The 20,527-nt window shown below is 35.0% G+C and overlaps 1 long non-coding RNA gene across 6 annotated transcripts in view; it reads left to right on the top strand.

Annotated features, from left to right (window-relative positions):
• Positions 1-20,527, top strand: part of LOC110828739 (uncharacterized) — a 573,656-nt gene that overhangs the window by 228,599 nt on the left and 324,530 nt on the right. For 2 of the 6 annotated variants that reach the window (XR_015537698.1, XR_015537706.1), the window contains one exon: positions 11,051-11,449. The exons of the other annotated variants lie outside the window; for them this stretch is intronic. This is a non-coding gene — a long non-coding RNA (uncharacterized LOC110828739). Of the gene's footprint in view, positions 1-11,050; positions 11,450-20,527 lie in introns of those variants that run through there. 6 annotated transcript variants of the gene reach the window in all.

The following is a 20,527-nucleotide window of genomic DNA, read 5'->3' as shown; positions in this document are numbered from 1 at the left end:
TTATATTTGTTCCCTCACCGGTTAGAAATTATCGCCCGTTCACTTTATCGCTTCTGCGAAGAATTTATTTTCCTCAGTTTGCCTTATGACAATTCGCCACTTGCGTGTGTTGTGTGGGCCTGTATGTTTGGAACTGGAGACTGAATGTGGACGATTCAGTTAGTATTAAAAAGATCTGCCTTGCCTTGGTTTACGGCCGTATACAGCATGTGCCTGAATTGTTTGAGGAAAACCACGAGTCACACTTAGAACATTTTAATCGGAAAATCATAAAAGTAGATAGTTAACCAGATTTAGGTAAGTGGGGGAGTAATATTAATATTAATCGTAGCGAAATGTGGTGTGTGGGTTTAAATTGTATTTAACTGCCTCAGGATATTGTGAACATGATAATGAACCTTCGAATTCCATAGAATCCGCAAGACGTTTCAAACAATACCCTGCTATTAGGACAGATGAATGGAAGCTACCTGCGTGATGTAGTATCGAGTGATATACGAATTTTCTTGAACGTCTGTTCGTCGGTTGAATAATTATTAGGATGGAAATCAAGCTCACGAGGCTTACAGTGCTATGTTCTATTGAAAAGATGTACGAAATCCGAGGTTTTTCCATTACCATCTTCATCACTTTCTCTTTACCTCTCTTGATTTTTATTATCACGATTGTCCGCTCTCAAACTGTAACAAACGTGTCACAATTTATCTTACCTCACTTGTACCATGAAGATGGAGGTGATAGGTTCGTCGGTGATACGTACGCATCACAATACAAGGCGTCACAACCAAAATGGTCAAAATTTTCATGGGTCTATATAGTAGACTCTGTGTCTGTCTAGTTTATATGGAAGTGTGTTATAATATTGAAGAATTAGTTTTAAAAATTTAAATAATTTTTTGTAGGTATTTTGAGTAGACGGAATGTGTCAGTTTATCATTAGGTGAAGGAAGGGTCTCATACCATAGTCACTTATGAAAATTTTGTATCTACTGTATTATAACATAGAATGGAATAAGAAAATTACAGTTATTCTGGGTGGTAACGGTGTGTGGTCTTGTTGGTAGATACCATCGTGGCGGGGAAACATGCTGCTTTTATTTTCAGGGTTGAATTTTTAGCAGAAATGTTGGAATCTATAGGTCGCGCGAGAAGTGCTGGCACGTGCGCAAAGGACTGATTTTGGTCGTATGAGATGGACCCGTCCGAAGCACGCGCTAGAGGGGTGTCAGCTTCAGTTGGTTTGTAGCTCTAGCTGTGTTTAGTTCGGTGCGTCACTGCAGCTGAGGCTGTGCGATCCCCACTACTACTGAACTCCCCTCTCTCGGCTTACACATCGCGCATTTAGTTGGACACGACTACTCGCGCGACCTCTACCTGCAGTTCCACAGGATGTTACTAAATAGTAGACGCACTTCTTCGCCTTCATCGCCGTGAGAACTTCAAATCTCAACATTTAATAAATGACAACAGAACGTATGGATGAGACACTGATTTTTACAGAGCCAGTAGTAATGTTTGTTGTTAATTGAATTATCCTTACAGTGTTGAGTGCTAATATTAAGTGAAGTTATTGATATCTGAAGATGCCGCCTGCCTAATGGGTTACAGCGACGGCGCAGTAACCCAGAACAGTGCCGTCTTCGTAATCACCGCCGTTAAAACCTCAAATCCGACTTATTATTTAGTAATTTATTATTTAAAATAAATTTATCAAATTAGCATTTTACCTTTATACTCTTATCGCGGCGTGACGCTGAACGCTCACCGCCATAAGCAGGCGCTATAAAGTCTCCCCCCAAGCGCCTACATGGCGCATAGCGGAACAACTTAACTATAATTTTTACTTCATACTTATATAGGCCACTGTGAGAGGCTCACTAGCACCTCGGGGTATCATTTTAATCAAAGCCGTGTTAGTGACATCCATTCTTAGTACTCGCGTATAATTCAGTTCACTTCAACGGCGTCAGATGGAACTCTGTGTGATGTATCTTAAGAGGAAGCTACTCTTTACGATGTCACTTTCAAAGTCATGTAAAATATGATATGGGCTGAAATATCTTGCAGAGTATTTCAGTGTTCATGGTATTGACGTGGTGAATTTAATCTTCCGAATACTTAGATTTTGTCTTTTATAATAAACAAAGCGTTACTAACCTGACCGATTTGTTGACTTTTAGGTATAGTAGGTCTGCAAATTAATAATTAATAAAGCCGTGGAATGACGCAGTTGTGGCCTATTTAACTGTTCTGGACTTTATGGTTCGTATCAGATTATGAATAGGCTTATTATTATTTATTTAGTGTTCTGTCTGACGACAGGTCCATATGAACTGGATCCTTCCATCCTTTTCTCGGACTGGGACCTGTTATTATACGTTCTTGGCAGATGATCCAGAAGTGGTTTGCCATTGCCTTCTTCTGTGTGTGAATGGAGTAATTGTTGGGATGCCACGGAGAAACGGGGGAAGCCCCCCGAAGGAAAACTCCGTGTTGCCTAGACCACGGCCTTGCCCAACACAAGTTATAAATTCGGGCACCGCCGGAAATCGAACCAGAGACCCCAGGATTACAAGACGAATAGGCTTATATTGAATTATTATTTAATGTTATATTTTAAGTACATAAAGCATTCACCTTTCAGCATATTCGTCCATGAACTGGTTTCATTTGTGTCTTCTTTCGGTAGTTCATTATGAATATATGTCCTTGTCAACTATACAAATTCCCAGTTGCCATGGAAATGTAAAAATAAAATTTATTTAACAATATAGTTATGAAAAAGAGTAGTTTCGGAAAATGGATGCAGAACTTTTGTTTGATGACATTGAGCCTAATTTAAGAATCTGTTACTCAACTACAGCTCAGACTTCATGGTGTTGCAAAAGAAATGTAATCCGCTTGAATTGATACAAACCCGTGACGTCACGGAACGGGAAGGAAATGAGTACAGGGCATATCTGCTTGTTTCTTCAGCACCAAGTCTCATGGAAAACTCTTTTTTGTCTTGAGATCTCATTAAACATTCATGAAATGTGCTACAAGGGTTCGCACTTGCTTTGTGTAACTTTGTCTTTTTATATCCGCTGACAGCTCCCGACTGTCAAGTGTTTAACTCGTCTCGTGTTGACACGAAGCGCTGCCTAGCAACTGCACGACCCTCATATGTGAGGGGACTGCTATTGTAATTACACGACTCTGAAAATAATTCGTCCAACTGGGGATACTCAAGTCCTCTTCACAATACCATACATTTTTTTTTTTTCAAAATTATTTATCGTATATTTCGAAGTCATTAGCTTAAACTATGCACCTTCGAATTATAGGTTGGTTAGTGAATAATGAATTGATAAAGGATGTATAAGGAAGTCTCCGAGGTCTAATTTAGGATGACAACTCGTTATTTACCAGAAGGAACGGTAAAGCACAAAAACCTCAAGATAGGTGGTCTCCGGGCCGAGATGTGAACCAAAGACCTCTTGAGTACGCAAAATGAGTATTCGCCACTCGACGAGAATATTCGGTTTCATTGCTCGTTGACCTAATTGCACATCAGTTGTTTGGTGACCACAATATTGCGAGTCAAGAATAACTGGAAATTAATTAATTAATTAATTAAAAGCACGTTTTACTAAAATCATTTTAAAGCAGAAAAATAAATAAATATACAAAGTAGACTAAAATTGACTAATGTTGTGTGAGAGGAAATTAATATGATTAATATCTTCTCTCAATTAAAGAATGTCATACGAGTTCATGTCCCACAATTTCAGATACGATCTTTTATCGAGGTTGTAGTAAATGTATATAGTAGGTCTTCTTTAACAGCATTGCCATGACAACTATTTTAATGTTATCTCATAAAGCCCAAAATACCTTAACAGCAATTGATCAACTTACCATGGCAACGGCTATACAACACACATATCCATTAATATTATCATGTTACGATAGAAAATGATTATCAACCAATGTTGCTTATTACACAGACATATTACTTTATGTTATTTAATTTATACACATAAATAAAATAAAAGGTATTCACTTCTTGAACTGCATATCGCGATATGCGTGCTACGTGTCCTCTTGATTTGTCAATCGTTATAATATATGGTGAGGATTACTAATTATACAGTGCGCCCACCTCATTTTGTAAGTTACAACTATAGGAATCATGTTAATAATTATTACGACAATTAAATTAAGAATTGTTTATAAACAAAAAGACGAGGAAATAATTTAATTTTTGATTAATTAATACAAAACATGCGTCTACTTTAAACTAAACTAATTTGTGTAAAAAAATATTACCGAAGAAATTACGTTTTGTATGTAATTGAAGAATGAATTTGTAACTATAATAACGAGATGTAAAATGATATTTTGGATATTAGACAGGCTTTACTTTGTGCGTGGGGTCAGTGTCACTGAAATAAGAGTGCAAACCATGCATCTCACTTTTGTATCTCCGCTGTGTTATATTTATGACAGAGATGTTTGCTATTATGAAGTTGGTAGTTGATAACGTTTGTAGAAATGTGTTTTCATTTGCCTTGGTTAATTCATATTGAATATAATATAGGCCTGTAAGAAAATTCTGACCTCTTGAGAAAGTAGACGTAAAACTGCAATTACGTTCTCTGTCAGATGTGAAAAGACGTGTACTGTAAGTTATAATAAAAATTCCGTTTTCATTCCGTCCGACGTCATCGGAGACCCAACAAAAATTCTCCGTAAATAACATATTTCCGAGAAAAATTCATATCAGCTTGGACTACAATAAATCTCGCGTTACGTCATTTCCTTTTGGTTGCCACAAGATTAGAGGAACATTATATAAAAAAGTGCCCTGTTGTGGGGGTGGAGGGTGTAACCCCTTCAACTCTTTGGTCCCGGAAACGGATGAGCATGTTACTTTATGATTTGACAGCTTAAAAGCAACATCATTTATATCAACCGAAAACCATTTTTCCTTCTCAGCCACCCACCCCAATACCAGCAGCGGAGACTTCTTGATATCGCGTTTTCATTTTGGCTTTTGCCCTGACATGAAGCATTAAAGGAGACCAGCAGTGAGGTTACGTGCGGAATATGGCTTGAAAAAACTGTGGCATCTTTAAAGTGTCAAGAGTAGACACGTATAATCAGAAAGACGGTTGGATTCAGTGTCATTTACATTCTTCATTTTGATTGATATTAGGTCGTATAATAGCGTTCAATCAACTGTATAGATCTATGCTCCAAAGCTTTGTGACATTTACGTAATAGTATTACTATAAAATTGCATTTGTGTATTATTCATTATCTGTTCTTTAAATTGTACCGATTATAAAATAAAACAATTGTACAATTTATTACGTTTTGGAGACTGACTTTGAAGAAGTTTTAAAGAAAAGGCTAAAGATATATGAGTGCCTAAAATAGAATATATATATTATAACAATGATTAAGCAATGAAGTTGAACGTCTCAATGATTTTCATATCGGTAAGAGAGTTTGTTTATAAGAATTATATCAAAACAAACCTTTAATAGTAGTATGCATTATACAGTATTTTTATCAATGATGCAAGGCTCTAAAATCGTGTTAGGTTGGATTTTAGTGCATTCTGGTGATATTTTGTGTGCAGACTTACAGTTAGATGAAGAATAATATGTTGCAGTTTGGACCGGAGGTTTCCCCATATAAATAAAAAAATACATAAATATATAATGCGTAAATATCTATTTCTTAAAACGTTAATTATGTGACTGGCTTCATTGTTATTAGTGATGCCAGAACATGTTAAAATTTTCTCGTTCACCTTAAATATCAGACATAATAGGCTTCTCCGATTAAGAATTAATATATATAAGGGAACGATGGATTATTGATGCACTTAGTGGGTCTTATTACCCTACCGCACCTGCAGAGGGCAGCTCAAGCTGTGTTCGAAACCTCGGTCCCTGTATTCCACTACTTAAAGGTGTACTTACTTCACATCTCGTGCTGCCATAAGCGGCTGTTTAATTAATTGCTTTGCGATATTGACACGTGAAACTTGTTCCACTATCCCTGTAAGCCTACAAAATGGCCGTGCAATTCTGCAAAGTCCTTGTGGAGATAGTCGAGAAATTTCAAACATTTTATGGAACCTGGAAGTTTATTACCGTGTTCACAATAGCTCGCTAACGAAATGTAGTCCCAGCCAGATGAATCCAATCCACACCATTAAAAATTATTATTTAATATCAATATTAATATTATCCTCCTTTTTATGCCTAGGTCTTAAAAGTTAACTTATTCTTTTAGACTTTCCAGCCAGAATTTTGTACACAGATCTCATCTGCCTTATGCATACAACATTTATGGTTTACCTTAATTTAATCATCGTAATAATATTTGATGGAGATTAAAAATTATTGAGATTTTTATTATGTAGTTTTCTCTAGCTTTTTGTCAATTCAGCCATCTTTGGTCCAAGTATTCTCCTAAGCACCCTCTAGTCAGGCATCTTGATTCTGTGTTCTTCTCTCACCCGTGAGAAACCAGGTTTAATACCCATGAAATATGAATTATTAAAATTATAGTTTAATATGTTTTCATATTCACGTTTTTAGACAGCAGACGGAAAAAATACGGTGAATTGCATTTTGGCAAGCATTATCCAAATTTAATTTGCTCGTCACTAGTGCAAATTAGATTAGTTACCTGACCCCCGTAAGTATTTTTATCCAATGTTTCTAATTTCTTTTCTTAACACTATTCGCGGTGCAATTTCATTAATAATGAAATACTTCTGAAAAAGTGAGGTTGGATTGAGTGAACTTATTTATCAACTATTTGTTGCGTTAGTTTATGATGGTGGTCATGAAACATTTTGTTATTAGTCCTTACAGCATTCTCACTGCCAGGTCAGTCCTTCCTTTGGAAATTACGTGTTCGTTCTTCTGATTGTATTTGTTGACGCCGAAGTCAACATCCCTAACTCATCTACTGAAGTGCGACCTTTGAGTTCTTTGATGAGGAAGAATTAGACTAAGACAGGGTTTGGTGCAAATATTAGTAATACGGACACAGTGTGCACTAGGGAATATTACATTTCGTTTGGTTCCTTGAACAGGTCCCTGTAATTGTGTTAGTAAAATCAGAGTTCAGTGAATCGAACATTTCCCCCGACTTTACGATATGCCTAGTATATGAAAATGTTTACTGACAAGTGATCTAGCTACTCGCAAAAGTAATTAAAAATATTAACACGTATACTAAAAAAAATTACATAATACATATTTATTGTTATCCATCAAATATAACCTCATATATCACACGGAGTGAGACAAAACATATATAAAATTATTACCCGAAATGTTTTGGCTTTACTGGCATTATCAGATTTAGCACCACATAACAATAATGGAACTAAGATGTGTTAAATTTGCTTATGTTCTGTGTGGTTAGTGAAATTTCCCGAAATTGTACATTATTCCAAAATTTTGCTGGTTTTGTATCAGATTAAAATTATAAGTGGCGTGCTGAAAAGCTTTTGGAATAACTGATCTCTAGCGTTACCGAATAATAGTCTAATGGATTAATTTATTAAATATATTATGACTCAAGTATGTTAAAAGTACCTATGATTCCACTTAACTCGGCGCTAGATGGAGGTGGTTTGTTATCGCAACGCTACAGCTGTTAAACCTTCCTGGTGTTTTTCTTTGTCTAAGTCTTGGTTGATATTATAACCGATCCAGACGTGATGATAAAGAGAGAAGTTCCTCCCCTACAGGGAATCGAAAACTTGTTGGCTAGCCCACGTCTGTCATTTTTTCTGACAGAGATATTAACGTGAATGCAGAGGTTTAATCCGTACTAAATTAATCTAACCTAGCCTAACTTATGACAATCCGTCGATTTTAATGAGGGAGTTGTCGTTAAAAACTTTGTTTGTCTTCAGTCTTCCGACTGGTTTGATGTGGTCCTCCCATTTTCGCCTATCTTGCGCCAATCTCTTCATTTCCACAAATTTTTTGCAGCCCACATCCTCAAAAATCTGCGTCACATATTCCAATCTTTGTCTCCCCCTACAACTCTTCTCTTCAACTGTTCCTTCCATTACGAAATTAACCAATCCTGGGTGCCTCAGAATGTGTCCCAGCATCCTATCTCTTCTTCTGGTAAGATTTTTCCACAGACTTCTTCCTTCGCCTATCCTGTCTAAGACCAGCTCACTTAGTACTTTATCAGTCCACTTAATTTTCAACATCCTTCTGTAGCACCAAATGCTTCTACCCTCCTTCTTTCTGGCTTTCCCACTGACCATGTTCCGCTTCCGTATAGCGCTGTGCTCCAAACATATAACTTCAGAAAAATCTTTCTTAATTCCAGGTCAATGTTTGACACTAGTAGACTTCTCTTTTTGAAGAAGTCTCTCTTTGCTTGTGCTAATCTGCTTTTAATGTCTTCCTTGCTTCGTCCATCTTTTGTGATTTCTCTTCCTAAATAACAGAATTCCTTCAATTCTTCTACTGTGTCTATCCCAATTTTGATATTTAATGAGTTAAAAACTTAAAATGTTCTTATTTCGTTTGTATTTACTATCATTAACTATTTAGGATGTATAAATGTGGCGCACATTGTAACCCGTGTGATTTATGTCTTCAAAATTACGTCATGTCCAAGAGATATCTGGTGCTATTTTTTGTTCCTGTTTATTGGTTAACACTTTAAGACCAAGTGGTAATTATATGTACCACCTGATTCAAGCAGTTAATAACTTTACGTTTTGTATGTATGGATTTCGGATTGTTCTCAGTGTAAAAAGGGATTATTTCCTTAAACAGCGTCAACCAGTTGTCATTTGTAATGATGAAGTGTTGTGTTTTCTTCGCGGTACGGACTGAATTCTTAAATACGTAATATTTAGACGAGCTTTGACTTCAAACGGTTAAAAGGAATCTATTTCCCCGTATCTAAAATTATAGATCTTCAATGTTTACAGACTAGGCTTCATTGTCCCTGTATGCCTTAATATAATTTTACTTGTATGGGCAACTTATCTAACAAAACTTTGTGTGCAATCATAATTTTCAGACATTGAATGTCATATGAAGCAGACGAGCATTCAAGGCGTTATGACAATAGGTCACCAAGCGCGGGACGCTTAATTACAAGTACTGGTAATTACGAAATGGAGTTAATTGGCACTGAAGAAGACTGGAGGAAGAAATTTGTTTGTTTTTAGAAAAATTCTGCTTTTTTCTCTCAAACTTGTATAAGAGTAAATTTTGTTTATATTATTTTGTACTGCGTAAATAGAATGTCATATCGTTATTATCGCCATAGATTACGCTGTTTAGCCAATTTTCGTTTCCAAAGAGTTTGCCTCAGATTTTAAAATGTAACTGTAAAAGTTGTTAACAATTAAAATACCTAACGTCAACAGTGTTAAATATGGTCTATCTAACGCGTCCATATCTGGGAGCATTTGCAGTGAAATTGCAAAATACTATTTTTTCCGAAACGTTGGCTTGAAATTCACACAAAGTTACAATTTTGAAGTCAAACATTGACTGTAAAAATATTTTAATGAAATTTATTATACAAGACTATTACTCAAATCTGTTGAAACATTACCATGGGAGTTCCCTAATCAGACACCCACTCAAATTTCTCGTCATTCGTAAATATAGGAACCATATTTTTGATGTCTGTTATTAGTATATTAATTTCGACGGTTAATTAAAATTGTTTTCAAAGTCCGGATAGGGGAGTCATATCTCTGTCCTCCAGAAAATATTCACTGCCTTTTTCATTCCGCCTTGGCTCTCTCAGTCCAGTAGTGCATTCTGTGCGGGAATATTAAAATCGATACTTCCATAATTTTTTATAATTTAAGCGACGTTTTCTGCCGTATTTTCAAAGACCATGTTTTCCATATACTTCGGCACGTGTTTCTATTCTGTATAATATGCTATTGACATAACCTAATTACTTCGGACTGCATTATAGCATAGGTATTTGTACTAATCATCTATTCAATTACGTGTTTATTGATTACAATTACTGTACGGGGGGAATTTCGAGAATTTAGTGTTATAGGGGAGGTTCAGAAATGGCGGAGGTAGAAAATGAATATTCTGTACGGTTTCCTATGCTCTCAGGTTATGCCTGAAGACGAGAACGAAAATAGTTCTCGAAACGTTTGTCTTCTCCATTACACTACCTCACACGGCTGGTAGCCCTAGAAGAATTCATTATACTTAGTCGCCGTGAAAGATTCAGGTCATACTTCTAAATTTTTTAAAAGAATTGCGTCATCGTACAGCTTTGAACTTAACACAAAATACAGACTTTTTAAAGATGGGCCTACAGAATTAATTTAGATAGTTTTATATGGCGTGGGATATGTTGGTTAACTTACAAAGACTGCACAGTATTGTATGAAGTGTGGCAAGCTTTGTGACAATGCACTTGTATTCGCAATAAATAAACACCAACTCAAATGCAGGATAAAATTTCGAAAGACGTCGTTTTTTGGGTTATCTATGTATGTTCATCAAAGATCATATTCTACTTCGGACGTTAGCGTGTTAAATATTAGACGAATTTCAAATGTTACTTAATTATTTTATAAAAAAGTCCTTTCTGAGAAGCTGAAATTAGTTTAGCTGTCCAAAAAATTCCTCGACTCTTATAAAAGCTGAATAAATTATTTTTTTGAATTTAATCCTGTCCTTTGAATAAAAATTTTCTTGGATATTATCCATCGTCTAGTACATAAAATATGAAACGTAAATCGACGTTTCGGAGATGGGGCTCTATCTCCGTTTTCAGGTTCCTACTCAGTTGGGCTCACTAGATAGAGCTAATCCCTATATATATTTTATTTACTAGACGATGGATAATATCCAAGAAAGTTTTTATTCAAATGACTCATCACCAGCGTCAAAAACTTTTAGATTTAATCCTTTCCTATTCTAGTTTGCTCCAATTCACTATCACTAGGCTATTTGAATGGACACACATTGACAGATTAATTGACCATTGCGTTCTAATTTTGTTCCAAATGAAGGCCCGAGACATCAGACGCCCACACTACATCTTCTCATCGCACAGCCATCTTCCCTTCTGGGGCACGTGCCACACTCTGAAGTCTGATAATTGGTCTGAGAGCTACGAGTCCCAGAGGTCGGGGTGATCAAGGGCGTTGAGGGGGAGAGGAGATTGGTAGAGATACACGCATTTTGTGTGACAAGTGGCACCAAGCAGTTAAATAGTTTATAACGAAATATGCTACCAAGGAATCTGAAACGTCTTTGTAACTAACACATTATTTTAAAACAAATTTATAACAGGGCTCACGTGTCACATACATTGTCTTACAAACTACATTGTACGCTACATCCTGGAACTTTTCAAAGGCACACGTATTGCGAAACAAATATTTTTACCTACACAAATTTTATTGATATGAAATTTCAGCCTACACAGGTACGTATTTTAAATAAATTTTATACTATGAAAAGCATAATAGTGTTTAAATTCTTTGTAGAAAAAATAAAATATGACTAGGGTTATAAAGTCTACGAAGATGTGATTGGCGGGGTATGTAGGACGAATGGGAGATATGAGAAATTTATTCAACGTCCAAACAACGTACAACATACAAACTTCACTCCGGATGAATTCTTCCCAATATTACACTTCACTCCGCTCACTTGAAATCAATATACCTATCATTAAGAAGCAACATTTTTTTTAAAATTCCTATTAATCTTTTTTTGAAAGATTTCAATTTTCTTTCTACTGATTAGAAAGGAGAATTCAATTAACTTAGTAATTTCTCAATCCTTGCTTAAAGTTTGAAGAACTTTATTCCACAATTTTAATTTAGGCGTATATGCCCTATTAGTAACAGAGTTAACAGTCAAAAATTCCAAATTCAAAACGTATGTAAAGAAACGAATTTAGTACCAAAGCGACACTCTTTTATTCTGTACAAATTAAAAGTAATATTAACAAGTTGGTTTATCCTGATTGGATCAAAACAAACATTACCCCAATTATTTAGATCTTTGTACAGTGTGAAGTGATTTCTCATGTTGTTTAAGCTCTAGGTCTACCGGTTTTTATGTTGAGTATCCTATTTACATTTTAGCAAGAAGTTTTATATCAAGTATTGTCTCTCTCTATAGTAATGCATGTTGGGACGAATGCACCTGTGGTATAAATATATTTTTCTGTTTCCTACATCAAAACTTAAACGTTAAATATACGGAATTGTTATTTTTTATTGCTGTAAACTTTTAATTTTTGCACTTAAGTCGTAAGGAACAGGTTAGATAAAATTACATTATGACGCTCTCCATAATTTATACCATTCACCCCGCATTCTTCTTCTTCTTCTTCCTGTAGCGCTAAGTTTGGCTTTGGATTCCTTCGTGATCGATGTCCATTCTTCTCCATTTAATGCTTTAGTTCTCCATCTCTTTACCCCCATCCTCCACATCATCCAATCATCTTGTGTCTAGGTCTCCCTCACCTTTTCCCTTCTGGTTTGTCATCCAGAATCTTTCTTGCTGCCCTTATGCCATTTATTCTCATAACATGCCCAAGCCTTTCCAATCTTCGTGATGTAATTGCAGAGATAATGTCTGGAGATTTAAATTTCTCGGGTTTCATGGTTTATATTTATTCTCAAACATCCATTCTCATTTGTTGGGCCATGTATTTTTCTCGATACTTTCCTTTCCCGTGTCATTAATTGTTTTTACATTTTTCTGTTATAATCCAGGTTTCCGTGCCATATGTTACGATAGGTCTTATTACTGTTTTGTACAGTCTTACATTTTTTAATTTATATATATTTATTTTCTTTAATATATGGCCTAATGAGTGCATGGTAGCATTTATTGTCTTCAGCTAGTCTAGCCTTTACTTCGAAAAATCTTAAAACCTTGCATGCAGTGTAGTGTATTTTAATATGAAATATGCATTAGTGTCCTACATAGTGTTTCATGCATATTTTATATTATTTTATTTCTATTTCAGTATTATTGAAATTAGTTGCCAGGGATAATAGCTACTTAAACATTTCAAACTTTTCATATTTCTGGCCACTTATTTAAATCTCCTTTGGTTCCTTGTCATTATCCTTTATATTAATCATACATTTTGTTTTGGTTGTGTTTATTGCGAGTTATATTTAACTTACCGCAGTTGACATTTTCCTACTGTCTCTGTAACGTATCTCACTCCTCGTCCTAAAATCACTACGTCGTCTGCGTATGTTAGGCATTGCCTTCTATTGAAGATTGTGCCTTCTAGGTTTGTCTTCACATTTGTGATAACCTTTCCAATGGACAGATTAAACAAGAATGTATACTCTGAAACACCTTGCTTTAATATATTGAAACTTGCGGACATCTTTCCTGGGATTTTCACCATATTATCAATGTTCTTGTAAGTCATCTTAAGCAGCCTTACCAATTTGTCTGGCAGCCCAAAGCCCAGAATTATTCAGGTAATCAAAGCGAGAGGAATGTGTCCCGTCGAATTTGTATCAGGCGTGGTTTACACAGGAAATTTGTTTTTATAAAGCTTAAAAGAAGAGATTATTTTGAGGTCTGTGTTTATGTAAGAAGATAATGTTAATGTTGGTGTAAGAGAAATTTGGTGTAGACTGCATTGAACTCTTTCACGATAGACTGTTTTGTGAACGCATTAGTGAACCAGATTTTAAAAAGAACAAGATATTTTATGACATGAAGAGCATCTATAAACCGTTAAAAAGGGTCTCCAGGATATAATTATTTATATAAATCTTGTACGAAATGAATGTCGAAGTTCTTGATGTTTAATTTTTTATAAGTTAGCTTTAGGCGTGTATTCTGATTATATTTCGTTTTCTGGTGGGAAATTAACCCACAATCCCTATGGACGTCTTACTGCATGGGTTGTTCCAATGAAATTTTATCGATAGACTCGAAATGAAATTCGAACCAGTCAAAGTTAAGGTTGCCGTAAACAAACGCTGTATTATTGCGTGTTGTCTCGGATTATTTGAAGTAGGTTCCTTCCTTTAAAACTGTTCTCATTTTCAGATAGTGCATCCATTTACAAACGCAAATATAATGATCAAGTTATGTAGTTGTTAACATTGAATTTGGTGTAAGTGACGCTAATCTCAGAATTTAGATTGGCTATTATAGGCCAAATTTTATATTCTAAGCTTTCTTTCTACAAAGTACGTAGAAACAACTGTGTCATTATTTGGGAGGTATTGTGTGTCTGAAGCTACTAAACGTAATTCAGTGAAATTTCATCTTGGTTGTCAGGACTAAAATTGTTATATTAATTGAAACTTGGTCCGTGTTGGGCAGGTATAACCACAACTTTACATGAAGTTAAATATAAAAATTGCCTATTTCATTAAAATTATTCATTGGATATTATTAATCAACTTTTATCTGTAACATTTTTCGATGCAGTTAACACGTGGGCTTATAAAATACAAGTAAAATAATTTCCTACAGTAAACAGTGGGTATAATATGTAATAATAAATTCGCATCTTCAGTAAACGTCCATAAAGGCAAATTAAGACCCACAATAAATAAAGCTTTTAGAAAATATCTGCTGTTAAATTAGATTAAATATTTCCATCCTTGTTCTATTGAAGCGTGTTTTTAAAATGTTTACAGCCTCTAATAAACAGTGAAGTTGGATGGGCTTTAAGTACAATGTGTCCAAAACATTTATGGTGGCCGCTTGTCAAACAGTTGATTATCACTATGCCACATAGCTAAGGATGATCATTTTGAACACTTTCATTAGATTCGCTAATTTGCTGATTACCAGTGATTACGTAAGTAATGATTTAGAATATTAAAACATCTTTATTTCATTAATTGAATGTGTGTACATCTTCTGGGATTGATAATTGATTTGTTATAGTAATCCCATTTTACTTGTCATCGTGTTCTGAGTAACTCTTGTGCTCTTGTTACAAAGCCTTTGCAATGCAAAATAATTTGAAAATTGCTGCAGTTGAGCAACAGAATATTTAAATGCACATGTCAATTTGTCGTTGTAATTGGCGCTTTCTGAGCTTGTATTTGAATACAGTCATCACAAGAAAATATTTCTATGAAAATAAAATAAATCATGTCTAAAACGTTACTGTTATTTAAATGGATGAATAAGAAAGTAAATGAAGTCTTGATAGTTAGGGTTAACTCACCCATCAGAAAATATGCAAATTTTATGCAGATTTGTTTTGTCATGAGAAAGTGCTGCCCTCAGAAGGCGTCTGTCTGAAACTTGACGTACAACTGCTGACAATACTTTGTTTTGATTCAGAAATATTGAGCGCAAGAACGATGTAAATAACAGAGTACAAACAAATGACCGTTCCGAGATAAAATATCCAAACAAAAATGAACATTCGGATTTATGTTTAAAGTGGAAATTATTTATTCTGAAATTCAATTACAATGTATGATGCACTCTATATTCGTGACTGCTTTTTGGGAAAATTAGTAACTTAAATGAACGATTAAAATCCTGCATGTTTACTAGAATTATGGTAGTAGGTATTAGGTCTTTGTATTCTTTGCATTTGATTCGGAAAAATGCTTAATTGAAAACTTTTCTACATACACTTAAATGTTTGCTCTCACACGTAACAGATTTAGATTAAAATATAAAATAAGTAAAGAAACAACTATTAACACTATAAAAAAGACACTATTGCCATACGTGTTTCAACCTCAAGAGGTCGAAACGCGTATGTCAATATTGTCTTCTTTATAGTGTTAATAGTTGTTTGTTTGCTTATTAATATTCTAATACACTACACGGTATGGAAATTTTTAATCTTTAGATTAAATTTAGTATTAAGATTTTCAATGAAAGATTTAATACAAGTGTGTTTTTATGCATACCAAACTACTTTGATTCTTTCTTTACATGAACCTCATGAAATTTATTACATTACTCAAGATGGCAAATTCTACAAAGAAATTTGTACTTGTTTAAAATATGGATCTTTCTTAAATGTGAATATATAACTTTTACTTGAATCATATAGCTTCGATAGAAGTTAAGATTATGTTTGATAATATCTCTACTGATTTAATTTGTATGTTTAATAATTTAATAGAACCAAACAGTGAGGAATATTCCGAAATAAAATTGTTGTTGATATAATTAATAAATGGTATTAAGTTGTACGTATATTGTGTGACGTTCATTTCGTCATAATTTATGGTTGTATACTGTAGTTGCGTCAACAGGGCAGTCGTATTTGAAGAGATCGACACAAAAAACAAAGAGTGGTTCAAAATAACAGGTAACACATTTGAAAATGTAGTGTACTCCAAACTGGTGTACACTTCACTTTCGTGTGTGGCTCATATATAAAGCAGAAGACAAAGGTAAACGTTTGGTGGCTTCTGAAGTATGGACCGAATGTAATTAAATGTGGTAAGCTCTGACGTCACAATTCAGAAGGAAAATCCGCTTGTTAAATTGTTTTAACATTTTTTATCAATACGTCGACTAGAGTATCCAGTCAGTTTGCTGTACACTTTAAGAACTTATGTGTGGAGTAATAAATTACCATATGATACACAAAACTTATTTTTCTCGTTGCATTAATTAAAATGTAAAACGAATGCTAATATCTGTATCCACTATTTTAATTAAAAGTGTCTCTCCTGACTGGAAGTTTTATAAAATATATTTCGGTTGCTGAGTACTGGTGTATTAATGTTTACATTTAAAATACACTGTTTATTTTGAAAGCAGTTTTAAAAGGAACGCAGAATGCCAAGTATATAAAGCGAAAATTTAGTAGTTTACGTCATGTATACAAACTTATGCTTGGACATGCTTTTCAAATTATTAAATTGCCAAACTTAGCTGATAATTGAAAACATTTTTTAAGTCGTAGAAGATACCTGAAAATTTGTATTTTCCTTAAAATATTTGTTGATGGAATCTTTAGACAGGCTTGTGCAAAAGAAAAACAGAGTTAATATTCTAACAAGTAATTTCCATAATGGAAACTGGTCTAAAAGCTGAGTAGTTGATTCATGAAATTTAACGATGGTGTATTTCTGGAAGGGTAAGAGGGATGGTATCATGACTTGCAAATTGATGCATGGGATCGTGGTGGTGTATAATAACTTAGACCTTCCCAGAGAAATATTCATGTGAAATATTTTGTGCATTTGCTGTGGAGATGGCAGAGGGCGTGAACATAGGCGTAACAAAGGAATAGTGGACCGCCACGTACAGATATTTCAGTCCTTTAATCCAATTATACGCTTAAGAGTTTCGCCCTTTGATACAAGAAACTTAAACATTTTAGAATTAGTTCATATTCTGGTCTCCAAGAAGAGAAAGTTTGTTACAAGTCAATGTCTGTGTTCCCCTCTGAACTTAGAATATGTGAACCGTCGTTTGAGGTTTTAACCGCGGTGAGGATGATGATGTTCTGAGTTTTGGCAAAACGTCGGGATAAACCTACGTGTCTATGCGGCACCAAAACCCATAAGAACATAATGGAGATTGACGTTCACATTTAATTTTGTGTTGTAGTATTTTGAGCGTTATAATGTGCGTTAGATTTATTAAGCCAGGGTGGTCCAACTTTTTACCTCGCTCGGGCCAGAAAAGTTTTCCTGTTGGACCCAAGGGCTAAGGAACCCCTACTGTATTGTATTGTCGTTGTCTTTGATGATACTTATTCAGAAATGACAAATGACCATTGAATATGCTGAAATATAAATTATATATAAATGTGCACAAACTATTATAGAGTTCCTTCGGTATGGCATGTATATGATTATATGCAATCAAATAGTAGATCTTACTGTTGTTAATTAGTTTTTTAAACGAATATTAATATCGACTTGAAACGTAACGTAGTTGGGTGTAATGCAATTCTTGGAGCATAAATGAAGCTTTAAACCTTATAGTGCTTCATTTATATACGAATTCGAAGTTCCAATTTCATTAATTCTACTCCCCTTTACTTGGATTACAAAAAAGCGGCTTTATAGATATTCGGATATCATAAAAGGATATTAATACTTGCAGGAAGTATGAAAGGGTCAGAAATATGCTTTGTACTGGCTCGGTGAGAGAAGAATTATTAGCAGGTAGAAGGCGCATTATTGTATTCACTCTCAGTATTGTCTGGTAATAACAAATGAAGAAGAAACTGGCTGTCTTCTGGATTTTGCTTCAAGTAGTCTGATCTAAGTTTACGTTTCAGAGGTCCTTACTTTCTCTCCATCATCAGGACGATAAAATGTCTGTAACATTCTATCACACTACACGGAGTAACAACCCAGAAGACAGCCATCTGTTGAGTTCTTTATTACGCGATTTTATACAGGTTCCTGTCAATTTATCCCTCTTGGGTTTGTGTTTTTCTCATCTCCGTGTTCTCAGACACCGTCAAATGGTTTTCTTCCCTTAAAGTGAGAGGCCAGGTTTCATATAAGTACAAAACATCAGGGAAAATTATTAGAAGCTTTACGTTTTAGATAGCCGACCAAAAGACAAAAGGTTTTGATCTGCATGGTGGCACCTCTTAGCTAAATAACCCAATAATATTATCAGTGATAATTATTTTTCTTTAATGAAATATAGACTGCACTATCTTTGGTTTCATTAACCAGGTGTTAATAACAGGTGTTTAACTATCAGATATGATAACACTGCTACGTTTATAGGTGTGTTGACAGAAAATCTGGGTTGATGGTGAGGGATGAATTACTACGTGGCCCTCGGGAGACACTGCCACTGCCCCTGGGAACTTCATGTCACACGCTGCTGGCTTATCTGTTTACAACTGTTTGTATACATGAAACTACGTATATAAAAGAGCATTTAGGAGAAGCAGGCAAATAATAATTAATACAGCACACCCTCGTCTTTGGCGGGGGTTACGTCATGGAAAACCCCACGAATGATAAAACAACGATACCAGAAGTTAAAATCTTGTGAGATAAACGGGGTTAGGGAAACCAAATCACACGAAATAAAATATTTAATGTGTGTAATGAATAATTAATGAACATATAAATATTAATGTTGGTGTTTTATGGACCGGTGGAGGGCTTTGGTTAATTCGGTGTTGAACCTTGGAGTTCCCTAAGACATCTAGTTAGTTAGTTAATTTTGGTGTTTTTTATGATAACGCTCGCATTCCTGGCTGAAGATTCTCCAGAGTGATGGAATTAAAAGGCAACAATCAGTTAAAAAAATTAAGTAAAGTACAGTTTAAATACACTCGGTGTGTTTTACGATATCTACGTAACTAATTAAACGGGTGGGTAGATGTGGGTTTTGTGTATTAATCCCTGAGCTTTCTCAGAAGCGACCGTGGTATTGAAAGATACCTAAGTCTAATGTACAGATATTATCACAATAACCCGTGAACGACGAGGGTGTATTGTAGTGCATCGCAGTTTAAAGAACACAGTTTCAGAATGCAATTTGGTCTTCCACTTGTGGTAACAAACATTGTTTGTATTTAAAACCGAGGAACTGTCGAGAACAATGGAACCAGTAGAAAGAAGTTTATGAGAAAGTTGGGTAATTTACATAACAAAGAGTTGTTTGTATTCTGCACCTAATGCAGGGTTATTTAATAAACATGGGAATGTAAGATCACGCCAAAAATTTGATTTGCAATATCCCATGGAGGAAAACCACTTGAGGCAGACGTGTGTGGTTGCATATTATTAAATACTTTTTAGGAAAATGGCTTGATAAAATTTTAACAAAATGGAGCTGTCTCGGAAATGGCGACGAGTTTTTGTGAAATGATGATAAGGGGAGAAGCAATAATGTTAGCCATGTTAGCCCTGCTAACACTTCGATAAGCGAAAAAATTAGTTTTCTGTCTCGCGTTTGTGGTTCGGTGGTTTTGCATGCAGTGGAACGCAGCAAAACGGCTAAGATAAAATACATCATCGTCATAGGCAGCTCCAGCCAGTCAGACGTTGTTACGCGAGCGAGCGTGGCGAACGTAAGCCTCGACGAGCTTGCTAACAAAGCCGGGCTGGTTCGAAGTACCTAACGATGCATTTTGTCTCATCGGTTGTGCTGTGTATAGAGTACCACTGAAACACAAAAGAAATACGGTTTACCTCTTTCTTTTTCCAAGCTATTAACACAGCTGATAGGTTAATATGAATAATAGTAATAATAGTGATGGAGACCCTTCACTATTAACTGTGAGTTTGTCAGTTACATATGTACTCAAAATTAATGGTTTATATATTAAGTATCTCTGTATTTACATGATTCCAATTGAAGAGTCAGTTTATTCCAGAACTTTTAAGGTCGATTTTTCTTTCTGCTTCAGAAAGTCCAAATTTATTTCTTTGTTTCTTTTCTGTATTTCAAAACTTGTGCGTAGGGTAAGGATTTATTTTGCCTCTTGTCTGTGTATCTTAGTTTAATTAAACCGAATCTTATGCTCATTTGTTTAACAAATATATTTTTATGTTATTCGGTTAATAGTGTTG

Source organism: Zootermopsis nevadensis, unplaced genomic scaffold (assembly GCF_977971745.1).
Source record: "Zootermopsis nevadensis isolate Lab colony 2312 unplaced genomic scaffold, Znev_1.0 Znev_ptg000029l, whole genome shotgun sequence".
Taxonomy (NCBI): Eukaryota; Metazoa; Arthropoda; class Insecta; order Blattodea; family Termopsidae; genus Zootermopsis; species Zootermopsis nevadensis.
This window is presented reverse-complemented; position numbering and strand designations above follow the sequence as displayed.